Source organism: Durio zibethinus, chromosome 14, assembly GCF_047325235.1.
Source record: "Durio zibethinus cultivar Kanyao isolate XHJ-2024 chromosome 14, ASM4732523v1, whole genome shotgun sequence".
Lineage (NCBI taxonomy): Eukaryota > Viridiplantae > Streptophyta > Magnoliopsida > Malvales > Malvaceae > Durio > Durio zibethinus.
Window position 1 is genome coordinate 19212058 of NC_143175.1, and position 26279 is coordinate 19238336.

General features: G+C 28.5%; 1 pseudogene across 1 annotated transcript; it reads left to right on the plus strand.

Annotated features, from left to right (window-relative positions):
- Nucleotides 1–19594: 19594 nt before the first annotated feature.
- Nucleotides 19595–25326, plus strand: LOC111295477 (serine carboxypeptidase-like 27; annotated as a pseudogene). Its single transcript, XR_016327658.1, has 9 exons — nucleotides 19595–20449; nucleotides 20543–20638; nucleotides 20794–20886; nucleotides 20987–21071; nucleotides 21192–21449; nucleotides 22778–22905; nucleotides 22985–23080; nucleotides 24634–24739; nucleotides 25034–25326. The product of XR_016327658.1 is annotated as a serine carboxypeptidase-like 27 (transcript).
- Nucleotides 25327–26279: the final 953 nt, after the last annotated feature.

Genomic DNA, 26279 nt, shown 5'->3' on the forward strand with positions numbered 1-26279 from the left:
ATCATAATTCTACTGAACTTGAGCTATTCACCTACTACATTGATGGGTTTAAAAGATCGATATGAGTATTTTAATAATTCTTCTGCAACTTCTACCTATGGGGCATTTATAGGTTGAGTCACCAATAAGTTTTTTTTCCCACTATAATCACCAATTGGCCGTTTATATTAAATTTAATTTTTTGGTGCAATAAGAAAAGGACCGTACTTGCATGTGAATCCATGGTCTTTCCAATAAACAACTGTAGGATATGGAGATATCCATGACTTAAAATTTTATGTTGAAAATGCATGGCCCAATCTATATGGATAACTCAATATCTCTCAAGACTTTGCATCTGGTTCCATCAAATGCTCAAACTGCCATATGACTGTTTTAGATGTGAGACATATCAAAGGGTAGCTTGGTTAGAGCAAACACAGGCATGATATTAATAACTGATCTATTATCAATAAAGACATTGGCTATTATATGACTTTTGCACTTAACGGTGATGTGTAAAGCCTTGATGCTCCTTTTACCCTCAGAAAAAATCTTATCATAACTGAAATAGATATGATGCGATGCCACTAAGTTCTCATCCAAATGATTTATATATTCTACAAACACATTGTGGGCCACATAAGCCTGATTCAATACCTTTAGCAAAGCATTATGATATGGTTTTGAGTTAAAAAAATGATAGCAGAGATATTCTAACTGACATCTTATTCAATTGCTCCACCATAGAGTATTCACTATATTTTACTAGCTTTAAAAAATCACAAGCCTTTTTTTTTTTTACATAAACTTTGAGATATCTTTCTTTGGAATATCTTTCAGTTCAGTCTTTTTTCATCTGCCCTTCTGCTTTCTCTATGGTTTCTAGAGTATAACATCTTCCACTTCTAGTTATTCCTCTTACGCTTGTTATGTTGGTAGTTTTAGATTTTGGCATAACTTTTTCTTACCCCTTAGTCATCACTTTACCATCATATCTTTATGGTACTACTTTTTCATCCTTGTAAGAGAATAAGTGTAGGATTTTAAAAGCTACTGATTTGGGAACAAATTTATTCCTAACTGATTCTAACTTCTTGTTGCACCAAATAATGATAGGTTTTGGTACCTACCTATCTGTCATGGCCACTTTAGTATTTTTTAAGGCTTTTGACTCCTAGTACAACTTTATCTAGTAAGAATCTATTAACTTTGTATCTCTTGATGAAATTGCTAACATTTCTCAATAGAATGCCCCGAGGCTCCATTATGACATTTATATCTTTGGTTTGGGACACATCTTTCACAGTAGATGCATGGGGCTACTAGTTGTTTCAATCCAGCTTCATATAGAGCGTCATATAGTTACCTAAATGATATGCTGATCTTTTTTATTTTTTTTTCATGTACCTTCTATCTTTATTTAAGGCATTGACTGTATGATTAGGTAGTGGATTCCCATTAACATTAGGTGCTGAATTCTCACTGATGTCGAAACTTATCAGCCTTTCTTTGATTAGATTTTACACTCAATGCTTTAAGGAATTATAGTTCTCAATAGAATATCCCACTACTCCATAATGGTAGTCATAGTAGGTGATGGAATCATACCATTTGAGGTAAGAAAGTTCAAGTTATTTAGCAGGGATGAAAGTAATTAGATGGTTCTTGTAGAGCTCTTGGTATAATTCGGTGTAACTTATGAGATATGATCAAATGTAGGTTTCTTTTGGGTTCATGGTTCTTGAACACTACTTGTTGTATTAGCTGAGAAAGCAAGAGACCTCTATGTAGATGGATAAAAAAGTTATGTATTCGATTGGTAAGTAAAAGCATGACTTGTAATATGATGATATGTGGGATAGGTTGGTCAAGAGTAACTTCTGAATTGCTTTCTTCAAGACTTACAGCTTGAGCCTCACTTTTTTTCTTCTTAGATGCTCTTTTAAAAAATTTTCCTCATTCAAGTTTACCATTTTTGATGACATTTTTTATGATTTCTCTTGAAATCACCATGTTAGCAAAATTCTTAATCATATTCCCTCGTAGTATGATGACTTTAGAGTGCTTACAAATCGCATTATGATTTTTTTTTATCAGGAGAGGTTGTACCTAAATAGTAACATCCTACCATCTTTGGGCATCTTACTTGAAAGATTTGGATGCTTTCTTTTCCATTCCATGCAAGGAAAGGTAATCAAAGGCCATATCAATGATGTGGTGATACTGATTGATGAAAAATCATGTTAAATCTTTTTATGATTTTATTCAAGTCCTATCAAACTGAACATACCACTTGCAGTAGACCTAGTTAAGCTATCTTAAAAAATAAGCATGAACAACATCTCATTACTAGCATGTGCCACTATCTTGAAACAATATATCATGACATGTGTAATAGGCACTTCGTACTATTATATTTCTCAAATTCTGGCACTTTGAACTTAGGTGGGATTACCATATCTAGTACCAAACATAGCCTTATGGCATCCATAGATCCATAAAAATCAATGCCTTCCACAACCCGTAGTCTTTCTTCAATCATACTTATAGCTTGATTGGTCTTAGGATCTTCTGAGGTGTAACTATCTGTAATTTCTCTTGCTTGTTTGTCTTATCTAGATTAGAAACTTAGATGGGTTTTGCCGCCTTCTTAGTAAAAACAAGATTATTATAACTCTGGACGTTCCCTTGATTAGGTGCATAAGGCATCCTCAAAAAATTATAGTTTAGAAATATAGTCTATTGTGGCCAAAGGTGAAAAGAGGTTTGAGTCCGATGCAAACCAAAACTTAGAAGATACTATGACTTGATATCTTCATGTGAGGTATCTTCCTGTATTGCCTTATCTCTATTTACATTTTTTAGAGCTTCTAGAATCTTGCTTAATTTTTCTTAAAGTATCTCTTGGGCCTATTCTATCTTTTCAAAATGATTTGCATTGTCCTACTCCATTTTCTTGGCTTTAGCCCAAGTATTATACAAATATGTAGCTATTTTGAACCTTAGTACCATAATTTAAAATCAGTGATCATGTCATGATAATGAATGAATATGATACAATGCATGAAAAAAAGAAAAAAAATGTTTGCCTTTCTAAAAATTTCAACAAAAATGAACTTTCATTTATTCCACAGGAGTTTATTTTACATCAAATCTAAATTTTTCCCTTTATAGAAATGCCTAACTTGCTCATACTGGTCCTTGGCTTTTTCAATAAAGTTCAATAGTCGTTGTCCATGCTTTTCTACTAGCATAACCAAGGTTTTTAATGTCTCAGCCTCCTCTGCCATTTCTCATACTTTAACTACTGGTTTATCGATCTAGGCTGTAAGATGCTCTATGTACCTTTATTTTCCCAAACTTTTTCTTTTGCCAAACCACATCTGATAGGACAATTTTTTGTTTTTTTTTGTAAGCATCCTAATGTGGTCTCTTTGTTCATTTAACTTTTACTTCAAGGTCTAACTGTACTCTCTAAGTATTTCATTTTTATGCTAAACTTCAACATAACCATCTTCTATTTGAGAGCATTCTTTTTTCAGCTTTTCATTCTCACAAGTCATATTTATGTTGTTTATTTCTTTAACCTATACCTATATGTGCAATCTCTTATGCTCTTATTACAGCTCTATCAATTCTTTAAAAACATTATCTCATTCTCTAACAACTTTTTTGAGTCTTGCTGTATTCATTTTCTGCTTATTCTTTCCACTATTTTTTTTTTTGAAGCTTCAGAATTTCTTATTTCAGTTTCTTTTTCTCTATTTCAGAATCTGACTTTAGAGGTACATTATCTGACTCTTGGTTCACTGGTTGGCAATGACTTTTAAACATAACGTTTTGGCTCTTTTTAGTTCTCTAAACTAGATATCCTTAAGTAATTTTATTAGTAAAGGACCCGGGGCTCACTCTTTTAAGTTTTTTCCAGGCCTTGATTATGCTATTGATTTTTTGAAAAATTTCAGGCTCCCTATATGAACAATCAAATTGGCTAAACTTGCACATCATGTGAATAAACTATTCAACCCCATGCTATCTCCTTACTATCAATGGTGCATAACCTGTTGACCCTCATAAATCTAGGAGTGGAACCTCTATCTTATCTCCACACTAATACAACATAGGTTCTCGATTCATCCATTGAGCTAACCATTTCAGTTGACCAGCCGTGAGCTTTTACAGTAGATATTTTCACTCTTTTTGAGTCTTTGCTTTTGGCCAAATGCTCTAATAGAACTCTCTAATTGGGATTCAATTACGAAAATAAAGCATGAAGAATGCATTTTTCTTGTATTTAAAATAGCTTTTCATCCATAGATACGGTAGTGGTTTGTAACCCATAAAGCGTGCTTTGTCATTCTGCCTACAAAAGTTTAAAGATCTGATAGTTTTTACCAAAATAGCTAGTGAAGGATTACATTCATTTTCAATTTGTTCAAACAAATCAACCACTTTTATATCAATGTGACCTAAGACCTTGAGGAAAATGATTAACCCATATATGGCTAAAGCCAACATACTCATTCCTTAATCATCATATGAATGTTTAATAATGAAATTCTTAAGAACCTCCTATGGAATACCCTTATGATCTCTTTTCTTTCGGATATACAAATTTACAAGCTCCTTTCCTACCCTTAAAATATGAATTAGCTTCATAAGATTCCCTTATTTGTGTTTTTTCACATACACCCTATTTGGAGACCAAAGATGCATGCCTACTAAAGTCGAATACTCCTCTATTATCGACACTAGATCAACCTCATTAAAGATGAAACAATGATAAGAAAGATCCCAAAACTATATCATTGCCTTAATGAGTGAATTATCAACCTTTATCGATAGGAGATATGCAATATACCCAAACATCTGAAAAAAGGCCCATTGCTTTAAAAGAGCCATGCTGTTCCATATATCTTATAGGCCTTTCAAATCATTCTATTTGAAGAGCAAGCAAACTTCCCTTGGTAATGTAAAGATATAATTAGGTAGTAAGCAATCTCTTTCTTTTTACTACCTCTTTTTTGACTCTAACTTCACATCTGTAGGCAAGTCACATTTTAAAAGTATAGATGAGATGCAAACCGAACATTCTGTAAGGTCTACGAAAGCTTTTGTTGAAAAGACTTTAGAGCAATAACACTATGCAATCTGCATTTATGTTTATGAATATGCACGAAAAGAAGATAAATAAAAGAAGACAAGAAAATTGGTTAGTCATTTCAATAGAAATATAGAATAGACACTATAAAGCAAGTAAAATAACAACATGATCCTAATTTTTGAATTAACTATAAAAGGTGGAAGTATATGGCTATACTTATGGTTAGGGTCTTAAGGTTAACTATATATAGTTTGGACCATTTCTAGAAGGTTCTCAAATTGCTTCTTACATCATTTTCTGTCATAGACTAGTAAAGCACCCCGATCTTCGCCCATCATAGGCTACAAACAAAAGGGTTTAATTTGAGTATGAGTGTTTCGTAGGCCCATATGGAGACATGAAATTTTATGAGAGCATAGGTACTTCACTCCCTCCTAAGGGTAGAGCTTGAGTGGAGAGTTTTATGTTATGCACATGTAAATGAATGACAGATATATACAATAAATAAATGAATAACTAAAACAAATATAAGCAATGAAAAAGAATAAAATAAAATAAAAATAAGTTTCAAGTTTATTAAGCAAGGCTTGGATGATAAGAAATCATTTACTGGCTTGACTATCGATGTCTCCAGTGGAGTTACCATATTATCATAATGTATAGATCCGTGAACTTATCGCTAGACATAGATTAGAGGAATCGTCACCAATCTTTTTTTTTAAGTGTAATTAGTCCCCCGATTGAATATAATCTACGAAACCAGATTTTAGGTTTGGAAATACGATTATGTGTGAGAAATATTATAACACCCTCACAGCTTCTATCAAAAGATGGTATCAATTTGATTTCAAATTATCCAAGCCTAAAAAAAATGTTTATGCTTTTACCAAAATATTAAATATTGAGAATTAGTCTTAAAATTGTCCCAATAGTTTGATAGCAATCTAAGATAATTTTTTCACCTTAAGAGTATTTATGGAGACTAGTGTCATACCCTGAAGAGGCTCTGTTGTCAAATTTATTGATATATTTTATTCAAAAAAATTAATAAATCTCTTAATAGTTTGATAAGACTTACTTTAAATTAATTTGAACGTGTCGATAAATCCCAAATTCTTGGAATACCGTCCATCAAGATTCTTGAAAAAGAACATTTCTTTTGCTAAAAAGATAAATAATATGATGACTTAGGTCATATTCATCCTTGTTTATTCCTTTATTTTTTTTAAGAGCAACCGATTAAAATTGACAACAAAATTAAAAATATATACTTTGTAAAATCCTCTGGCTCAGCTTGCAAGAAAAATAATTAAGGTTATATTTGACATATAAAATTAGTTGAAAGATAAGATATTAATTATTTTATTATATTTTTGTTATACACTTAAATAAAAGAATTGGATTATTGAAAAGATTAAATATCTTATATCAATAGGATAACTCTATCTTTTGAAAAAGTAAGGGATTGTTTTCAATTTATAAAATTAAATAATTTATCATTATTTTTAAATAATAAATTTTCTATTTTACTCTTAAATTTAAATTATCAAGTATTTAAAAATTTCTCTGCTCACCAAATATTCTTCACTCATAATTGATGGAGAGTGAATACATAACAATCAAACTTCGATATTTTTAAACTATCAAGTAATTTGTAATTCAAACTTTGATATTTTTTAAAATATAAGCTATAAGCTTTTTAATATAAAATAATATATAATTTTATTTGAATTTATATTTATTTATTATTTATTTGATGTATCTATTTGTTTATTATGAGTAATTTTTTGGTCAAAAATATTGAAAGAATTTATTAATTAAAAAAGTATTTAAGTAACTTTAATTAATTGATAGATGATCTCTAAAAAAATAATTGAAAAATTATATCCCTTGTGATTATATAAAAGTCAAATTAATATATAAAGGGTAATTTTTATCAATAAAAAAAAAATCCTATCCTTATTTTTATTTTACACATAATAAATATGATAAATGATAAAATAATATTTTATTTTATTTTTAATTTTTGTATACACCAAACATAATATAAAATAATTTAATATAATTTTATTTATAATCTTATATTATGTTATTTTATCATAATTTTATATATCAAATATAACTTAAGAAAAAATAAATTCAGGGCTTCGAAGCAAGTCCAATTCTCCCTTGACAACGTACAATTCCTTCTACATTTTTCTCACTGGTAAAATCATAAGTAAACTTTTTAAAGAAAAAAAGTTGAAAAAAAAAGACTTGGCTGTGATCCATTTGAGAAGAAAAATATAACGTACAATATATTATCACGCATGAAATATCTTGCTTTTATTTAGAAATGATAATGAACAAGATAGGATACAAATAAATTTTTATTTATTTTAAACTTAATCCTATTTAATACCTCTAATAATTGAATTTGATTCGATAAAATTTTTTTATGTTTAATTTAATTTGATATTGTATTATATTTGATCAATTTCATTTAAAATTAATAAAATATTTTTTAATATAAAATATTATTTTTTTAATATAATTATAAAATTAAATAAATAATAATAAAATTTACATATATACTAAGTTGAGTAGAACAGATTTACTTAAAGTTAAAATTTGATCCCAATCTTTTGTTACCATTATTCAACTCTATCCTAATCGAAATTCGATTGAAAAAAATTGATCTTAGATCGAATCGATACCTAAAAAAGAGTAAGGCTGCCATCTCTGCGCTTGCCTTCCTTCGTTTTCCAAGTTCCCAATTGCACACGCCAATACAACGCGTGAGAAGATATCTAGGACTGACGTGACGAATCTAAGGCTGCAGCTTCCGCGCCAGTGGGCAGCAAAATGCTGATTCCTTCAATTTTTTTTAAAAATCTTTCCCCTAACAAATTTAAAAATATTTTATATTTTATAAATATTTTTATAAATTCGTTTATTACATAACTATAAAAATAAGTGAGCGCGACAATTAAAATATTTATATTGTATTATTTCTTATTAAATATATATAATATTAAAAATGTGTATTATAATTTATGTTAATACATAAAAATATATTTTTTATTTTTATTAAATTTATATATAATTTTATCAAAATTTTAAATAATATCTTTTTTTATATATTTTTATCATATTATTTATGATTTATTTATTCAAAATCCAAATTGAGGTCCCCTCTATGCACTGTCCCAATTAATCAAAGTTTATAACTTCAACTTCTAGAAAGATAAGTAGTTCATCGAGTGAAGTAATATATCCAGAGACAGAGCATTTCTCTAATGATTCAACTTCAAATCCTTTCATTGAACAGCACATAATTACAATGGAATGTGGCAGTACCTTTTCAATCGTTTATTTAGTAGTAGACAAGCGAAAGTCAAAGATTGTAAAAGAAAGCGAGAAGCTATATTTTTCCGGGTGATCAAACACGATTTATTATTGGTTTGTTTTGTACTTTGTATTTTCTACCAGTTTTTTACCTATAGTTTCTTGCTATCTCTTCAATTCTAAAATAAATATTACTGGGTTAATATTGAATTTGACCATCATACTTAAATTTAGTTAAAATTTATCATTGTATTTTTTATTTTATTAATTTTTAAACATAAAATAACAAAAATTATCATTTATTAATAAAATATTACTTAAAATATTTCATTTCATTACTTTTGTCAAAAAAATTAATGGAATTGAAAATACAATGGCAAAATTGGAATTTATATTAACAAAATATTTCATGAAATACTTCAATTCTAGTATTTTTAGTCTAAAAATCCATAAAAGTTGAAAGTATAATGTCAAAATTTAATGAAATTAAAGTATAATGATACCAATAAATGGTTGATTCAATTGGTTAAACTCGTCTTCTTCGACAAAGAGGTCTTGGGTTTGAGTAGGTGATCACTTATTTAGATCATCTCGAATGCACGATTTGCAACCATCTGTTTTAAGCTGTCAAATACGACACATTTTGTCTTAACCTAAGGGACTGAACAGTTTATCTACTCTAAAATTTTTCTTACCAAAAAAATAATAATAATGATAACATATAATCAATTAAAATATAATGATACATTTAATACTAAATCATAGGATGGTAGCAAATTGCGCCTTAATCCTTCACAAAATTGATATTTTATCTAGCAAAACAATTTTACGATTAATTCAAATTTACCCTTTTCCAATTTCTTTCCTTTTTTTCCTAATATCTTTCTTTTATCAAAAGAGCTAATTATATTTTTGATACCTTAATTTTGAAAAAATATACAAATTAATAACTAAAGAATTAAATATACAAATTGTACCTTAAAATTTTAAATTATATATATTTTAATTCAAATTAGACCTGTTCTAGCTAGGAGGTCTGTCTAAACCCAAAAATTTACCTAAAATTTTAAAAGGTTTGAATATGAATATTAAACCGATTAGATGCGTCTAGTCAAATAAATGAGATCTAATAAAAAAGATATGACCAAGCTTAAGTAAGCCCATTTGTTTTATTTTTTATAATAAATAAAGCTTTTTGTTTTATTACTCATAATATGATAAAACTCATTTTTTTTATAAAAAAAATAATGATACAATTTTAAATTGCATTTAACAAAATTAAATTACACCCAAGCCCAAAATGACTCATAAATGTAATTAAAATTAATTAAATTAGTTAAATTAATAGTTTTAAAAAATTAAAAAAAAAACTCTTTTTCTCAATTTTAAATATCAATGTTTTAGGTGAATTTGAACTTTATTATTAAATGTAAAAACATGTTTAGAAAAAAAATGAGATCCAAAAAATCGAGTCGAGTTGGGTTGGGCTTGCTTAAAATGCTAGAATATCATGTTACGTTCAACCCAAACCCAGCCCAGCCATACCTATGAGCAAGTCTAATTTAAACTTTAATATTATTAATTTAACTCGGTTATATAATATTTAATCAATATAATTTTGCTATATGCATGATTATTTTTATAAATAAAAAGTGTTAAATATTTTGTAAAACCTTCGTGAGGATGTTATGTGACAAATAATAATTGATTGATTCTAGATAATTTTTTACGATTTAGGCAAAAATATTTATTTTTAATTTATATAAAAAAAAGATGTTAATACTATTTATGGTGAACACATAATAATATTTGTCAAATGCAACACATATAAGCTAATATAGTTAGCGAGATTACATTTTGAGTTAATATGATACATAATTTAAAAGTTTAAAGTGTAATTGTATATTTTAATTTTTTAATTATCAAATTGTACATTTTTTTTTTAATTTCAGATATCAACAGCTTAATTATCTCTTTATCAAAACTTACTCATACATTTTCTCAACAAAACACTTATATAACATTTGGTATTTTTTGCAAGATCATTATGGAAATGTAATCATCAAAGTGAGCTTATTACCAAGATGATCTTATCACTTATGATTTGAAGTTACTTTATTTGATTAATATATTATTAATTCTTAAAAATTGAAAATCATTGTGTTTAATATTCCAAAAAATCAAACATTATTTTGTTTAAAAGTACAAAAATAATCATGCATATTATATTAGTTAAACAAGTTAATAATTTTAATGTTTTTTAAAAATAATAATTTGTAAAATATTAGTAATATTTAGTTATTTTATAATATAATATAATATAATTAAATAAATATATTAATTAATAGGTAAATTAATTTTTATAATATAAACTATACAAAAAATTTTGAATTAGAAATAAAACTAATATGTTAAATTTATAATAAAAAATTATATTATATATAAAATATTAAAAAATAAAAATGAAATTTATTTTTAAACTTGTTAAATTGAATATTAATTTAAAAATATGATTTATAATATAAAATAATTGTAATTTTAAGAGTAAGCAAGTTCTTAATTTACATATTAAATGTGTGATACTGACTATTATCAATTTTATATATAAGATTACCTCGATAATAAAAGTTTTTTCATCTTTTTATATAAGAATTAAATCACCTTCTAAAATAATAATCTGATCACTCCCAATAATCTAATATCACTGTTATATAAAATCATCGAGTGCTTCTCAAATCCAGTAATCTAATCACAATGTCTAAATAATCATGATTTTTTTAGTAATCAGATCATATTAAATATTATCTTAATTATTATCGTACGATTTTGGGACAGCAAGTCGTAAATGAGTTTTAAAATCAAAATAAATGAGGAGAGTTGCTACTAATCTTTGTTAGGGTGTGATTGACCACCCAAAAGTTTATCTTTTTAATAAAACTATAAAAACAGGTTTAAAGTTTATCAAAAAGATAAATTTTGGTCTACGAAAAATTAGGTTGGGTCCGAGAGTCGGTTATGTATGGGAAAAGATTAATACCCCCACAACGCCCATAAATTGGTACAATTTAATTATGCGCTATTTTCGATGTTGAATAAAAATGGTTTCAATTTAAAATTTAACACTAATTCCCTTCATTTGGAAAAATAAAATTTTGCTAAAGCTCTTTATTTAGGAATATTGAAAAAATCTTAATGCAAAAGAATTATTTTAAAATTCTCCAACATCTAGGCAGAATTTAAAATAACTCTTTTCGGTTAAGATTTAACACAATAATCTTTAAAAATGAAATAATAATTTTTATAGAAGATAATTGTTAGTGACTCTCCAACATCTAGGCAGAGTACCAAGAATTATTTTCTTCGAAATGTTATTTTTATTTTATTTTATAATATCACCAAAATTTTTTTTTTAAATGTATTATTCTTTTTTATTATAAAATACTTATCATCAAATAGTAAATAAAAATTAAAGACAGAATAATGCAAATAATTACCAATGATAACACGTAAATGTATGTATGCCAATGAATGTTATGTAGGATGAGATGCAATTTTAAAGTTGGATTCTTAAGTATAATGAGATCATTACGACTCTCCAACATCTAGGCAGAGCTTAAGTGCGACTGTTTATATTTAAGATCCCAATTTACTGTTATATTTTTTATTTATTAATCTTATTATTAGTACGAATTAAGAAATCGTGTGAAAAGACTTAACGAAGTAAAATTTCTTAAATACCCCATCATCTAGGCGGCATTCATGAATAAATTACTTCAAATGAAATTTTCACACATGTCCTTAAGATTTTTAGGATGTTTTTGAGTAAGGGCTTGAGTAGAGGTTTTAAAGATTAAAATTTCAAGATTTTGAAGATTTGGATTTTAAGGGTTTAGATTTAAGTTTTGAGGGTTTTAGGGTTTGATTTTAAGGGATTTTGAATTTTAAGGGTTTCGAAATTTAGGGGTCTGGATTTTAAGAATTGGTATTTAAGGTTTCGTTTTTAAAAAAACACGAACATCTCTAAAATTCTCCAACATCTAGGCGAATTTTTGAAGTAAGTTCAATTTTAATAATTTTTAAATATTAATTTAAAATTTCTTATAAATTTATTTTTTATGAAAATTGATTAATAATAATTCTCCAACATCTAGGCGAAATTATTTTTAGGAATATGTTTTCATTTCTTCCAACATCTAAGCAGGAAAAATAATAAAAATTATTTTATTTTTATTATTAGTTTTTAAGCATTTTTAATTATTATCTTGCTTGTTTTCATTTTTATTATTATTAAAACAATTAGATATTTATTCTAACAAATTTAAAAATTTATCATGCAAAAATAAAAAAATACTTAAAATAACAAAAATAGTAATATAAAAAAATTAAAAAAAAATTTTTTTTTACCTGAACCTGACCTGTCAACGGTCTGGACAACGTTGGTCTGGATCAGTCTGACCGGTTCTGCGGTTCAACCAACGGTTCGAGCTAGCGGTCTACGGTTTAAGGTTGGAAGAGTGGTCCATGGGTAGGGTTGTGTGGATCTCGAGTCGGATCCGGGTCAACGCGCGGATCCTCCTTAGTTTAAAACGACGTCGTTTTGCTCCTTAGTCTTTTATATATAACTGAACAAAAAAAAATTTTGTTCATTCTTTTTCTGTTTCAGAAAAAAAAGGGGGGAGAGCTCTAGGGAGAGCTTCAGAGCTCTCTCGTCGTCTGGTCGTTAGACCAACGTGCCGGTAGTCGTCTGGTCACCTTCGACGGTCGCTGCAGGTGGTTGTCGGTGATCGAAAAATACCAAAATACTCTTAAAAGCGCTTTTCAATGCACTCTTCCTAGATCTGCCCTTCTTTTTGTCGAAAATAGTCCCGATCAGCGTAGATCGGGGCTCAAAATTTTTGTTTGCCCTTTTTTTTTGTTTTGTTTTGTTGAAACAAGACTGACGTGATTTTTTGCTTTAGCAGATAGCTTTGGCGATGGGTTCCTCCTTGTGAGGATGACTGTGTTTGTTTTTTTTTTTTGTTTTTGTTTTTTTGTTTGTTTTTTTTTTATGATTAGTGTGAGTTTATTTGGGGTTGTTAAAGGAAAAGGTTTGACGTGGTGTTTGGGGTTGTTGAAGGAAGAGGTTTCGAGGTTTCGAAGATCTGTTCGAAAGTTTTTTGAGATGGGTATGTTCTTTGTCTGAGAGTTTTCGAAAAGGGGGTCTGAATGATTTTTGAGAGGGGGTTCGAGAGAGAGGTTTTTTTAAAGGAGAAGAATCTATGAGATTTTTAAGAGCTTCAAATAGAGGGATCTGGGTGGTTGTACGGTGGTTGTAGGTGGGCTGAACACGGGGCTGGTTAGGGGCTAGACAGGGAATTGGTCGGGGGTAACAGCAGTGCCATACCAGCCCTCTGATTTTTGTCTCATTTTCTCTTTTTTTTTTATTATTATATATTTTTTAAATTATTATTATTATTATTATTATTAATTTTAATAGTAGATTTAGACAAAATCAATGTCTACATTTATCAATTATCTCAATTTTGAATACATTTTGGATTTAAACGAAAAGCATTGGCACTAAAAAAGTATTTTTTTTCTAAGACAAGAAATGTTTTTTTTTTCATTTTTATTTTGAACGCATGTATCTCAATTAAAAGAGTTGGGTTCGAACGGTCATTCCCAAAATCAAACAGAAATTTATACAAAAGACACTTAAAGAAAAATTATAATAGATAGACAAAATTAGAGGAGCTTTAGATCATGAGGATGTGAATTTTATACTGTTTTTGGTTCTTGTTGCTGGTTAGTAATTAGTCACCAAAGAAACAAAAATTGCCTCTATGACTTTGTCTTTCATGGGAGTCTGATTTTTGTGGACATGGACCTTGTTGTAGAGGTCCAAATTTATTTCAGTGGACAATACCTATTGATGAATGATAAAACCCAAAAGGTGTAGTGCTTTGGAAGTTCCGAAGGGGAAGATAGAAATACTTTAACAATAGAATAATAAAAAAAAAATCAAAGAAAAGAAGACAAGGGGGTAAATTTAGCAAAAAACTGTTTTTAAAGAAATGTCAAAATCAATTTTCCATTTTTTAAAAACCAAAAAGCCGACTTGAATGAAAAGATGTAAGCTTAGTTTGGAGTATGGCATAATGGATTTTGGGCCATTACCGAAGCCATCGTTTTCAATCTTCACTTTTCTAAGTTCTCAAACATGGTAGGTCCTTCTTGTTCTTGTTTTTACGTTTGCCAATTTGATCATTGTAGAAAGCGATGTAATTCATAATAGTAGATAGGTGAGGTGGTGAAATATATTCGATGTGTAATCATAATATGCTTTTAAAGTTAAAAAGTAAAATTTTATAAATAAATTGTAAAATTTGTATTGTTATATAAGATTAAGTGTTAGATCATTAAAAAGCAACATAAAAGAAACATAATTGAGATAAAAATAATTAGATATATATGTAATAAGATTATAAGAGACAAAATTAAAAATAAAAAGATTAAAAAAGATTAGAAGAATCTGAATTAAGAAAAAATTGAAAGAAACCAATTGAGATGATTTGAATACGTGAAATATAAGTCTAATTATGCAGCAAATAAAAGAAATGAGTTTTTGAATTTGAGAGTAGCTAAAATTTATAAAGGTAAATCATAAAAAATATAGATGCAAGTATAAAAAATTATATAAGAATTAAGTAAATAAATGAAAATGTTGTTTTTTTATAAAAATAAGTGGTACAAAAAATTTAAAAAAAATTTAAAACTACAATCTAATAAATTCTTTTTATCGTTCATACAATTGATTTCAAAATTATAAAATATAAAATTTAATTTATTATTATTGTTGTAATTGATCGTTGTAGAAACTTATTCTCCGTGCATATGCCAATTGCCAATCTCCATTTTTTTGCTGTTATGTTTTTTGCCAATTATTTCTTTCGTTATTAACATAAAACATCTTTTCTTTTGAACCTTTTTTTTACCCCAATTTCTTTAAATCTTAAATGAATAATTAAATGAGATTAAAGTTAATTCATATTTATACGAATATTTGATTATACGTAATATATTATCTTTTACTAACTTTTTTGTGTGCGCCTAAAAAGTAAAAATATTTTAAAATTTTATATTTAAAGTAACAATTAAAAATAAAAGTTAATTTTAGAAATATATCCTATGATTAAGGTTAAAATGGAAGTACTCCTTCAGGTTTAAAACATGATACTTAAATATCTTATAATTTGTTATATTGTTTTTTTACTCAAATTTGTTACCTTTTTTCATTTCTTTTTTAATTTTTTTCATTTGAATTCATATTCTCTCTTTAAAATTAAGCCAATTCTCTTTTTAAACCCAAACAAATCCACAAACTCATTATCTCTTTAAAAATTCATACTCTTTACCTTAACCATCCACAACCATTACTCTAATTGCTCATAGGAATCAACAACATTTATCTTTACCAAGCCTCCTCATCTAACACCTAATCACCACCATTGTCCAACCAAAACATAAACCCAATTTTCAAACCCTACCTAGCCATAAAATTCACATTCATCCAATAACTAAAGCTTAAAAATGTCTGGTAACCAAAACAGACATATTCTATTTAAGCATATAACTTCATAGGCAGACATAATCAGATATTTAAAAGCTCATTTAGTTGAAAATTGAGGAGATTAAACTATTTTTAAAATAACTTTCGGACAAACACTAGAACTGATAGACGATTGATAGTGGCGATTGGTGGCGCTAATAACGATTGTGACGATGGAGATATGCTAAGTTTTGAAAAGGCATTGAAAGAGTTAAGAATGAAATTTGGTGGTGATGTGAACTTATACTGGTGGTGATGGTGGTATGGAGATTCTAGTGATTTGAAGATTGTTGTTTGTGGATTGACATGAATTTAGAGATAGAATTGATTTTGTTTTAGAGAGAATATGAATTTTTAGAGAAAAAGTATGAATTTAGATGAAGAAAAAGAAAAAAAATAAAAAATAGAAAAAGCAATAGTTTTGGGCAAAAAACAAATTATAAGGTAGTTAAGTGTCACATTTTAAATTTTAGAGGCACTATCATTTTGACTTTGACCATATTAAATATTTTTGAAGTTAACTCAGAAGAAATTTTGTATTTTTATTTTTCTTTTGAAATGTAGTAATTTTTTTAATCTTTTTTATAGGTTACATAAGTTAATTGGATTGAAATTAAAATTCATAATTTAATTTAATTAATTCATATAATTATTTTTAAAATATAACATTGAATATATTTGATATTTAAATTATAACCCTTACAATATTTTTTTTATCTTTAAATTACATTTACTTTATACAAAAAAAGTGCATAAACCATAGTTAATGCAAAGATCATTGACTTTGAACTTTCAAAAATCTTCTAATAAGCAATACTAATTATTTCATCAATTATTGTTGTATGTATTAAAAACTAAATATTTTAAAGCGTTTTTGTCTCATTGTTTTACGAGAGAGAGAGAGAGAGAGAGAGAGAGATATTCTTATTTAAAAATTAAATATATATTATCCAGTAAAAAGAAAGTTGGAGTATTTATTAATCCTAAATATACTTACCTCCATCGAATTCGTTTGATTCAATTTAAAACTTCCATTTTCATTTGTTTTAATGATATTTTTAGTCCAAAAGTTTGATTTCCAGCCCCAAACCCATGTGCTATCTTACTTGTTTTGGTCAACAGCCGAGAAACAACACACACGATCAATAAAAGAGAAAAATTATCAATCAGCAAACTTTGATTGATATGGCATAAAAATTTCTTAAACTCAATTTATTCACACTACATCACGACTAATCACAATCATTAGAAGTCAATTTATGTCAACAAATTAAATGGATAAATTACTATGAAGATAAATAAAAAAAGTGGTAAATTATATAAAACTATTATGTGGTTTGAGATGAATTAAAAATGACTTTTAAAATTTAAAAGTTGATATTTAATTATTTTATAATTTATTTTATTTTTTTGTCAAAATGGTAATTTTTTCCATATCTTTTTCAAAACTTTTTCATTTTTTTTTTCCTTCTTCTTCTTCTTAAAAAATTTACTCTTTTTCACTCTCTAAATACAAAAAAATTTTAAACTCAAAGAAAAATCATTCTCAACCATTCAATTATTGATCCAAATCAATATCCCACATTACTTTATCAAGTTTCTCCATCTTTGCATAAAAGACACAATCCAAAGCTCAATACTAATTATCATCTTAAAAGTAAGACTAATAAGTTAATAATAATAATAATCCAATCAATTAATTCTTTGTATATAATAAAAAAAGTTTCATAATTATAATAGATGAATAGTTTTATAAGAATAATTGGAGACCCATTCCTTAGAAATCTAGATAGCCAAAATTATACTCAAATTCTTATTTTATTTATCTAAAATAACTAATAAAATCCCAATTAGAACAAAAAGCCACATCCATATTATACAAAAAATATTACTTTCATCTAAATTCTAACTTAAAAATATAACAATCATGAACTAATACAAACTCTATCCAAAAGGACAAAAAAAAAAAAAAGAAAGAAAGCCTACATCCACATCCAAATATTCAACTAAAAACTTATTATTCAATAACAATGTTAAATTACACACAAAAAACAAAACACCCAAATCAAATTTAGCTTAAAAACAAAAACCCCATTAAATTGTAAGTCCAATCATGCGAAAAAACTGAATTTATTTACTTTGAATAAAATTGATTCATTTCAATTCATCTTCTTCCTTTTCACTATCATTAAATCAATTAAAAAAAAGATCACGTAACAGATAAGGAACACCAGATTTGATTGCAGTATGGTTTTTTCAGTTCAAAACCAAAATGATTTTTTGTTTGAGCTTAACATTTTTCTAGTTCTAAAGAGAGAAAAATAATAAACTTTTAAAGAAGAATAAAAAAAAATAAAAAAGGAAAGGTTTTGTAAAGAAAATAGAAAAAATCACGGTTTTGAGTAAAAACATGATAAAATTAATCTCAGGATAGTTAAATATTAATTTGTAAATCTTAAGAGTCACTTTCTATTCTTCTCAAACCATAAAGTGATTTTATATAATTTATCTATAAAAAAAATAATAAATCAACATGTTGAGTATAAGTATAAAATTTTTAGAAACATATTTAAATGAATTAATTAAATAAATGCACCAAATATAAATTTTTATAAAAATTTATATTTGATATATTAACGTTGTATAAATTTTATTCAATATCATTATATTTTTTTTTGTCAATTAAAGCATGATATTTATGAGATCGGATTAGACAATAAATTCTTAAAATGAGAGCATAAAAAAAATTAAATTTAAATAAAATTTGAAAATACTCTTCATCTTATTAAAAAAAATTGTTCACATTTATATAAATCTAATTATAAAATGAAAGTCATCTATAGACTTATCAATGTATGTGATAATACTATTTAAAAAAAATTGAAGAATTTAAACTTTAAAAGTCTAATTAACAGAAAAATATGAAAGCCAACCTTCGAAGGGGTAAATTTCCTGCGCCACAGTAACAGCCAATAGCAATTATTTACCCAAAAAAAAAAAAAAAGAAAAACGTTAAACCAAACAACTTCAACTGTTCCATCACTTGCATCTTTAGAATATTCTAAAGCTGCTCATAGTCTCAGTACCAACATTTGTACTTTTTTACTTACTACATTCTTGAAAACAAAAACAACAATAAAAATCAGTTTCTTCACCTTCCATTTTTTTCCAAGATTCAATTTAAAACTTTTTAGTCCTTATAAATTGTTCCTACATTTGATAACTGAAAATTAACTTTTTTTCCAATGTTCAAATTAAAGATTGGTACTTTGCAATAAATAAAAAATGAAACTGGGAACATGTCCCGTTTGCACCTTTTACCTGTTGGATGAAATCTGAATTGCCTGAGAGTTAGAGAACCACACCCCCCCCCCCCCCCCCCCAAAAAAAAAAAAAGAAAAAGAAAAGAAAATTCAAAGCATTCATTTGAATCTAATAAACAGACAATCAAGAACATAAAAGCCAAAAAAAAAAAAAAAATGCATGTCTTAATTGGTTTATTGTCTATTTTTACACCTCATGACAACCAATCGCAATCATTGGAGATTGTGAAAATTAAATGCTATAAATTTCAACACCACTCAATACTTTTTAGAATTCTTTGGGAAATTCAGAAGATATTTTGGGATCTGGGTATCTTGAGTTTAGTTTCTTTTTGCTGTTAGTTTAGCCTAGTTTGGTCTTAACAGTCTAATATGTTAGAACTCTGTGGATTAATAAGTTACTCGAGCAAACTTCAGAGCGACTTTTTTTTTCTTTGTTATTGTTGTTAATAAGTTTTTGGCTATTTTGTTCTTTCATTCTGTCATTTCACTTGTCTTTTTGCTCTCCCTCTCATTTTCAGTTCAAGTTTTATATTTTTTTTTCAAAACACCATTTTCAAAGATTTCCAAAAGGTTCCATCTTTGAAAACTCATGAGATTGTTTTTGTTACTTCTTGATTGCTTATAGTTCAAGGTTACATTTTTACTAAACACCATGTTATAGGATTCGCCAAAATTTCCATTTTTGAAAACCAAGTAGTATTTTTGGAATTGTGATTCTGGGTTTTGCTTGTTCTTGTGTTTTCTTGATTGGTTGATTCATGGGTCAGTCAAAGTTCATTGTTTTTTCCTTTGTGCTTTTAATTTGCTGTACTTGTTTTAGTTCTTCTTTGGGAGATAAAAATTTGGATAAAATCACTGAGTTACCTGGACAGCCAAAGAATGTTGAATTTAATCAGTATTCAGGATATGTGACTGTGAATGAACAAGAAGGAAGGGCATTATTTTACTGGTTGATTGAGTCACCAGTGAATAGTAGACCTGAGACAAGACCACTTGTTTTGTGGCTGAATGGAGGACCTGGTTGCTCTTCTATTGCTTATGGAGCAACTGAAGAGATTGGTCCTTTTCGTATTAGGCCTGATGGAAAGACTCTTTACTTGAATCCTTATGCTTGGAACACGTGTAAGTCTTCAATATCTTTTAGTTTTGTTTTTCTTATATTTTTGTCCTGTCTGAATTTTCATTAAAGATTTCTTTAATTTGAATTTTTGTTAGTGGCAAGTATGCTATTCCTTGAATCTCCAGCTGGTGTTGGTTTCTCATACACAAATACAACTTCAGATTTATACCCTGCTGGTGACAGGAGAACTGGTAACTTATTTGTTTGTATCTGGATAATTTGGTATTGGTAATGTAGTTACTTCTGCCTAATGTTGAGGTGTTCAGTTCATGTGAATTGTGTTGCATTAAGAGTTGATTTTGATATCTTTAGATGTTTTTGGGATCTGGGTGTTGTAAATTTGCAGCTGAAGATGCATATGCTTTTTTGGTTAATTGGCTTGAAAGGTTTCCAAAGTACAAGCACAGAGATTTCTACGTTGCTGGAGAAAGTTATGCAGGTGTTACTTCAATCCCGTTTCGCTGTAATATTTTTCTTGATTCATGGTTGGAACCTGGAGTTTAAATTAAAGGACTATATTTTTGGTAAATTACTTTCAGGTCATTATGTTCCCCAATTGTCTCAAATTGTTTATGAAAGAAACAAAGGGGTTCAGAATCCTACTATCAATTTAAAGAGATTTTTTCTGAGAATGAGTTATTGATGAGAAATTTTTTTATCACATTGTTGCAATTTCAATTCTAAATGTAACTCTTGTATTATGGACAAATGACTTCTGTTTTATTTTGTCATTGAATTTATATAGGTTGGAAATGCTGTTGCTGATGACTACCATGATTTCATTGGCACGTTTGAGTACTGGTGGACTCATGGTTTGATATCTAATTCAATCTATAAAAGTTTGCGAGTTGCCTGTAACTTGGGATCCTCAACACATCCCTCCTTGCAATGCATGAATGCACTTAGAGTTGCTGAAGTGGAGCAAGGAAACATTGATATAGCATCTTCACACAAACTTGTAGGGATACCGCAACTTTAAGACGCAACATGAGGGGTCGTTATGTAAGTTTTCATCAATCTTTTTTCCCTATGAACACAATAATGGGCTTTTCCAGTGATCTAAATTATGAATCTCTGCATCTTTCTAGCAATGTTTGTTTCTAGCAATCTTGTTTCCTTTCTAGTTTCTATAAGGAGTTTTTGTCACTAGTATAGCTCTGAAATCTCAATCATGGTTTTAATATAATGGAATTTGGATATCATTCGTAACATTTAATAGATATGCAAAATTCTGATGATAGTTTGAATAGAGATTGGATGTTCATATTTGATATGCAGTTAAGCTGAATCATTTGCACAGAAAGCAGGTCATGTATGCTGCATGTGATGTTTATAGATAATTTGTGATTCATTCTAGAAAACAAAAACATTAAGTAGAATTTGTATCTTTCTGAAAATTGCGAGGACTATGACTGGTTTTCTAGTGGGGCTTGGCATTAAATGGGCTCATATCAGGTACTTAACGCAGTTGTTGAATTTCATGTCAAAAGCTGTGGGGGTGTCCCTAAGTGACATTCTCTGTTCAATGATGTTAAAACCTGGGTGTGAAAAGTTGGTTGTTCTGGCCTCACCTTCCACTCACTAGCATTTCTTTCTGCATCTTCTTCCCTTTCTCCTTAGCATGCTTGTGGCCCTCCAGTCAATACAAAAATTATGGAGGGCTGTCGGCCGCCATCATTTTGTTGACTAAATTCTATACCATATAGTACTCTCCTGTTAAAGTTGGTGCACTTGATAAAGAGATAAAGATAAAAGGAGGCACATGTATTCACATTTAACATTTTAATGGCCATCGAGTGCAGTTATAATTAAGATGATTGGCAGTCATGATGAGACAACTGCATATCTACTGATTTGGTTGTTGTACCTTCACAGATTTTAGTCATCGTTGCTGTTTTCTTCTACTAATTTGGTCTTTTTGTTTACAAATTTTGGACATTTTGGCAACTAAATTTGGCTTACCAATGTAAGTCTTGAACCTAATTCGTTATGCATGTAGTATCTAAAGCATTGAATTTAGATCCAAAGAATTAAACACGAATATTTGAACCCCTCGAATTTTCATTAAACTTTTTCTTTTCTTTTCCCTCTATGCTAAAATTTCTGTTTATGCCAACTATCATCTACATCGCTTTAATAACTGGTATTAATTTTATTGGGAAGTATCCCTGAGCTAAATTTTGTCGTGAATATAACAGCTGGATGAAACTTGTTTTGAATCACTCTGAATATGATCTCATCTTATACTTAACAAACTGTTTGAGTGAATTCTTTGTCCATTTTCTCCCTTCCAATCCCCCAATTGACCTTGTCTTGTTACTTAAATGCAGCCATGGATGTCAAGAGCTTATGATCCATGCACTGAGAGGTATTGTAAAGCATACTTTAATCGCCCAGAAGTCCAAAAGGCACTTCATGGAAATGTAACTGGTATTTCTTATCCATGGCAAACATGCAGGTGGGTAATTGATTTATAGATTTTGGATAATTTATTTTTGATATCTAGTAGCGTTGTTTACTAAATCTTTGTTTTACAGTAATATCGTTGGAAATTACTGGGCAGATTCTCCTCTTTCTATGCTTCCTATATATCGAGAACTAATTGCTGCTGGTCTTAGGGTATGGATATACAGGTAAGTTTGTCTCTTTCTTTTCTTTATCTCCACAAAAGAGTGGTTTCTTTTTTTTTTTTTTACTTTGGAAAGATGATATCCTTGTTGCAGAAGTAGTCGGTGAGACTTGCTCTGGGAATTTACTGTACCATAATTAAGAAATTTGTTATTAGCAAATGTTGAAGAATCTACTTTAGCTTCTTTACTTTCCTTTATTATCCATGCTATGTGTCAGGGTCTATACCAACTTGTAAAATATTATTTGCTTTAATCTATTAAATCTAATGGTTTTTATCTCACAAAAAGCACTTTACAAAGTAAAGGTGGTGTAAATACTAATATTCTAAAACTAACTCTAGTACACAACCAATGTTGGATTTATGACTCCTTTCTACCATGACACTATGGTTAGACTTACTTTGTAAATTTGCTGTATTATGCTCCTTAAAAGGTCTACATTGTCCTCCATCTCTTGGCCTACTGGCCAAGGAGCCTCTATGAGAATATTGAGATCCTGATTTCAAACCAAGACCTCTCCTTTCCCCCAAGGGCTATGCCCTCATGTTGACAAAGAAAAAGAAAAGGTCTCCATTACTCTAGGATGTAAGCCGATCGATGTTCCCCACCTTTCTTTGTTTGACTAAGTTTATGGGGCTTGCCTTAAACCAGTCTTCTAATATTGTGAGAGTTATGAGGATTGAGGAGGTTAGGCCCAAAGATGGTCATATTCTGTCCTGGAAATTGTTCAACCTTTCACATGTGGATGTAAGGTAACTTGGCTAAGGGTTCATAGTCTCAACTCTTAATAAAGTTGATTCTTTGATTTGTTTGTTGTACTTTTTTTGGTTTGGATACCTGGTCTGGGTTTTTCTTGTGATTTGATACACCTTTTTGTTTTTTATTTTACAATTGTAACTTGTATATCAGATTTCAGTTCTCTATAAGCTACCATGTTCATCTGGAGGCTTAAGTATTATAGATGTAACCTTTTAATATGAATATGGATAGTGGAAATAAAACTTGCTGTCATTCTTCTAATCTATTCTCCATGTAAAAACTGTGGGGAATTTTTCTAAAACAATTGTTTAATTAGAAAAAATTGTGTTCTAGGTCGAAGAATTGCTTCTGGGCCAGACATATTCATTGTTTAGTAGAACTGCAGGAAAAGTTCTAATCTGTTTGAGAGTCAGTTTGCCTAAATGAGAGGCCATAGCAGGAAATCTATGGAGAATTCAAGAACAAGACATTTTACATGATTAAAATTGTGGACGATTGTAAGGCAAAGAGAAGATACAGTGATACACAAATATAAAGTTGATATTACTGTTAAATGTACCATAAACTTTCAATTTCTGATGGAAAATGAAATTTCTTGAAGTAGACTTCTTAAATCTTGGTAAGGGTCTCTAAAAGACTTAAGTGGGAATATTAAAATCAGGATCTATTTTAGCTGGGTTTCAAGTGGTAAGAGACTGGTATTATTTTTCTACAAGGGATTTTGTGGCACTGTCTTAATGTTTTTTATTTTGGCAAAATGCACGTGAATGTGATGTCTGACTGAACTCTTTCTCCAGTGGTGACACTGATGCAGTGGTTCCTGTGACTGTAACTAGATACTCCATTGATGCCCTGAAACTACCTACCATTAACAATTGGTACCCTTGGTATGACAATGGAAAGGTGAGTACTGATAAACCGAGACATTCTTTCAAAGTTGTTACTATTGAAATAGATTTACTCAAAAATTTTGATGCTATTGAGGCATCAAAAACTTTGATTTCGGATTAGTGGATGCTATTAGATACAGCCATTGCATATTTTTCCTCTTAAGCTCGAAAATAGGGAAAAAAAAGGACCAAGATCATGAAAAGAAGGTTTTATATACCTCGTACGCCATGACTGTACCTTAGTGTTTTATGTTACAATGCCTCAATAGATGTTCATCTGACCAGATCTTTTATTTTCTTAGTTCAGGTTGGGGGGTGGAGCCAAGCATACAAAGTGCTGACGTTTGTGACAGTAACCGGAGCAGGTCAGGAGGTTCCACTCCATCGCCCCCGTCAAGCTTTCATTCTTTTCAGATCATTCTTGGAGAACAAGTCAATGCCAAGTTAAAAGATCCTGTTAGTACTCCCTATTCATTTCCCTTGATGAATAAGTGAAAAAAATTATAGAATTGTTCATATACCGGGCCACAAAAGGAGTCACAAAAGGCGAAATCTTTCTTCTTGAGTGCCCTCTCCATTCTTGTCTTCTCTGCTCCTTTTCCTGGATATATACTGAAAGGAAAGGAAATGCAGAGAGATTTGGTATTTGAATTAGAATACAACTTTGCCAAATTGTATAATATTTGTATGAAATCTATTCTTTATAAGATTTCAATAATTGAAACTGCACATTTTGAAAGTAAGTTCTAGTTACCTTGTAATGGACTAATGGTAGCACTGTAGTTTTTTGGAATGATCAGATATATTCTTTATATAGTTAATAAAGCTTCAAATTTTATTAGAGATTTAAAATTTAATTAATATACTGTAATTCATATAAATTTAGTTCTCATATTATTTTGATTTAAAAATCTTAATTTAATCACTAATTTCGTCAATTTTTTGTCGTTAAACATGCTGATGCGTTTTTTGACTTGATGACATAAGTGTTGATTTTGCTGTTATGATATTGACTTAGTTGATGTGATAATTTGTATGAATAAAATTAACTATTAAATTATGCAAATAGTCCTTACATGTAAATAAAAGTTTAGTCAATCTAATATAATTTCATAAAAATCTTGTCACTGTACAATTTAAATTTAATATTAATCCAATTACAAATAAAAATTATTTTTTTCACTTTTTTAAAATTAGATTTTAATTTTTTTTTAAAATCAATATCTTAAATTTTTAAAATTAGATTTTAAACTTTTTAAAAAATTCAATATTTCAAAAAATTTAAAAAGTTTTTAGATTTTTTGAAAATATTAAAATAACGTTTTTCAATATTTTAACTTTTTTTAAATAAAATTCATTTTTTGAATTTTTTTTTTGAAATTCTTACATTTTATGTAATCAAAATATATATTTCAACTGAAGGGTTCTTACCGAGTCTTTAATATTTTTTTAATTAGCTTGTGACTTGTGCAATGCATGGATTAACTTTATCTATATACTTAATATTATTTAATGTATGTGTAAAATATATATTGTTAGCTCAAACACTTGAA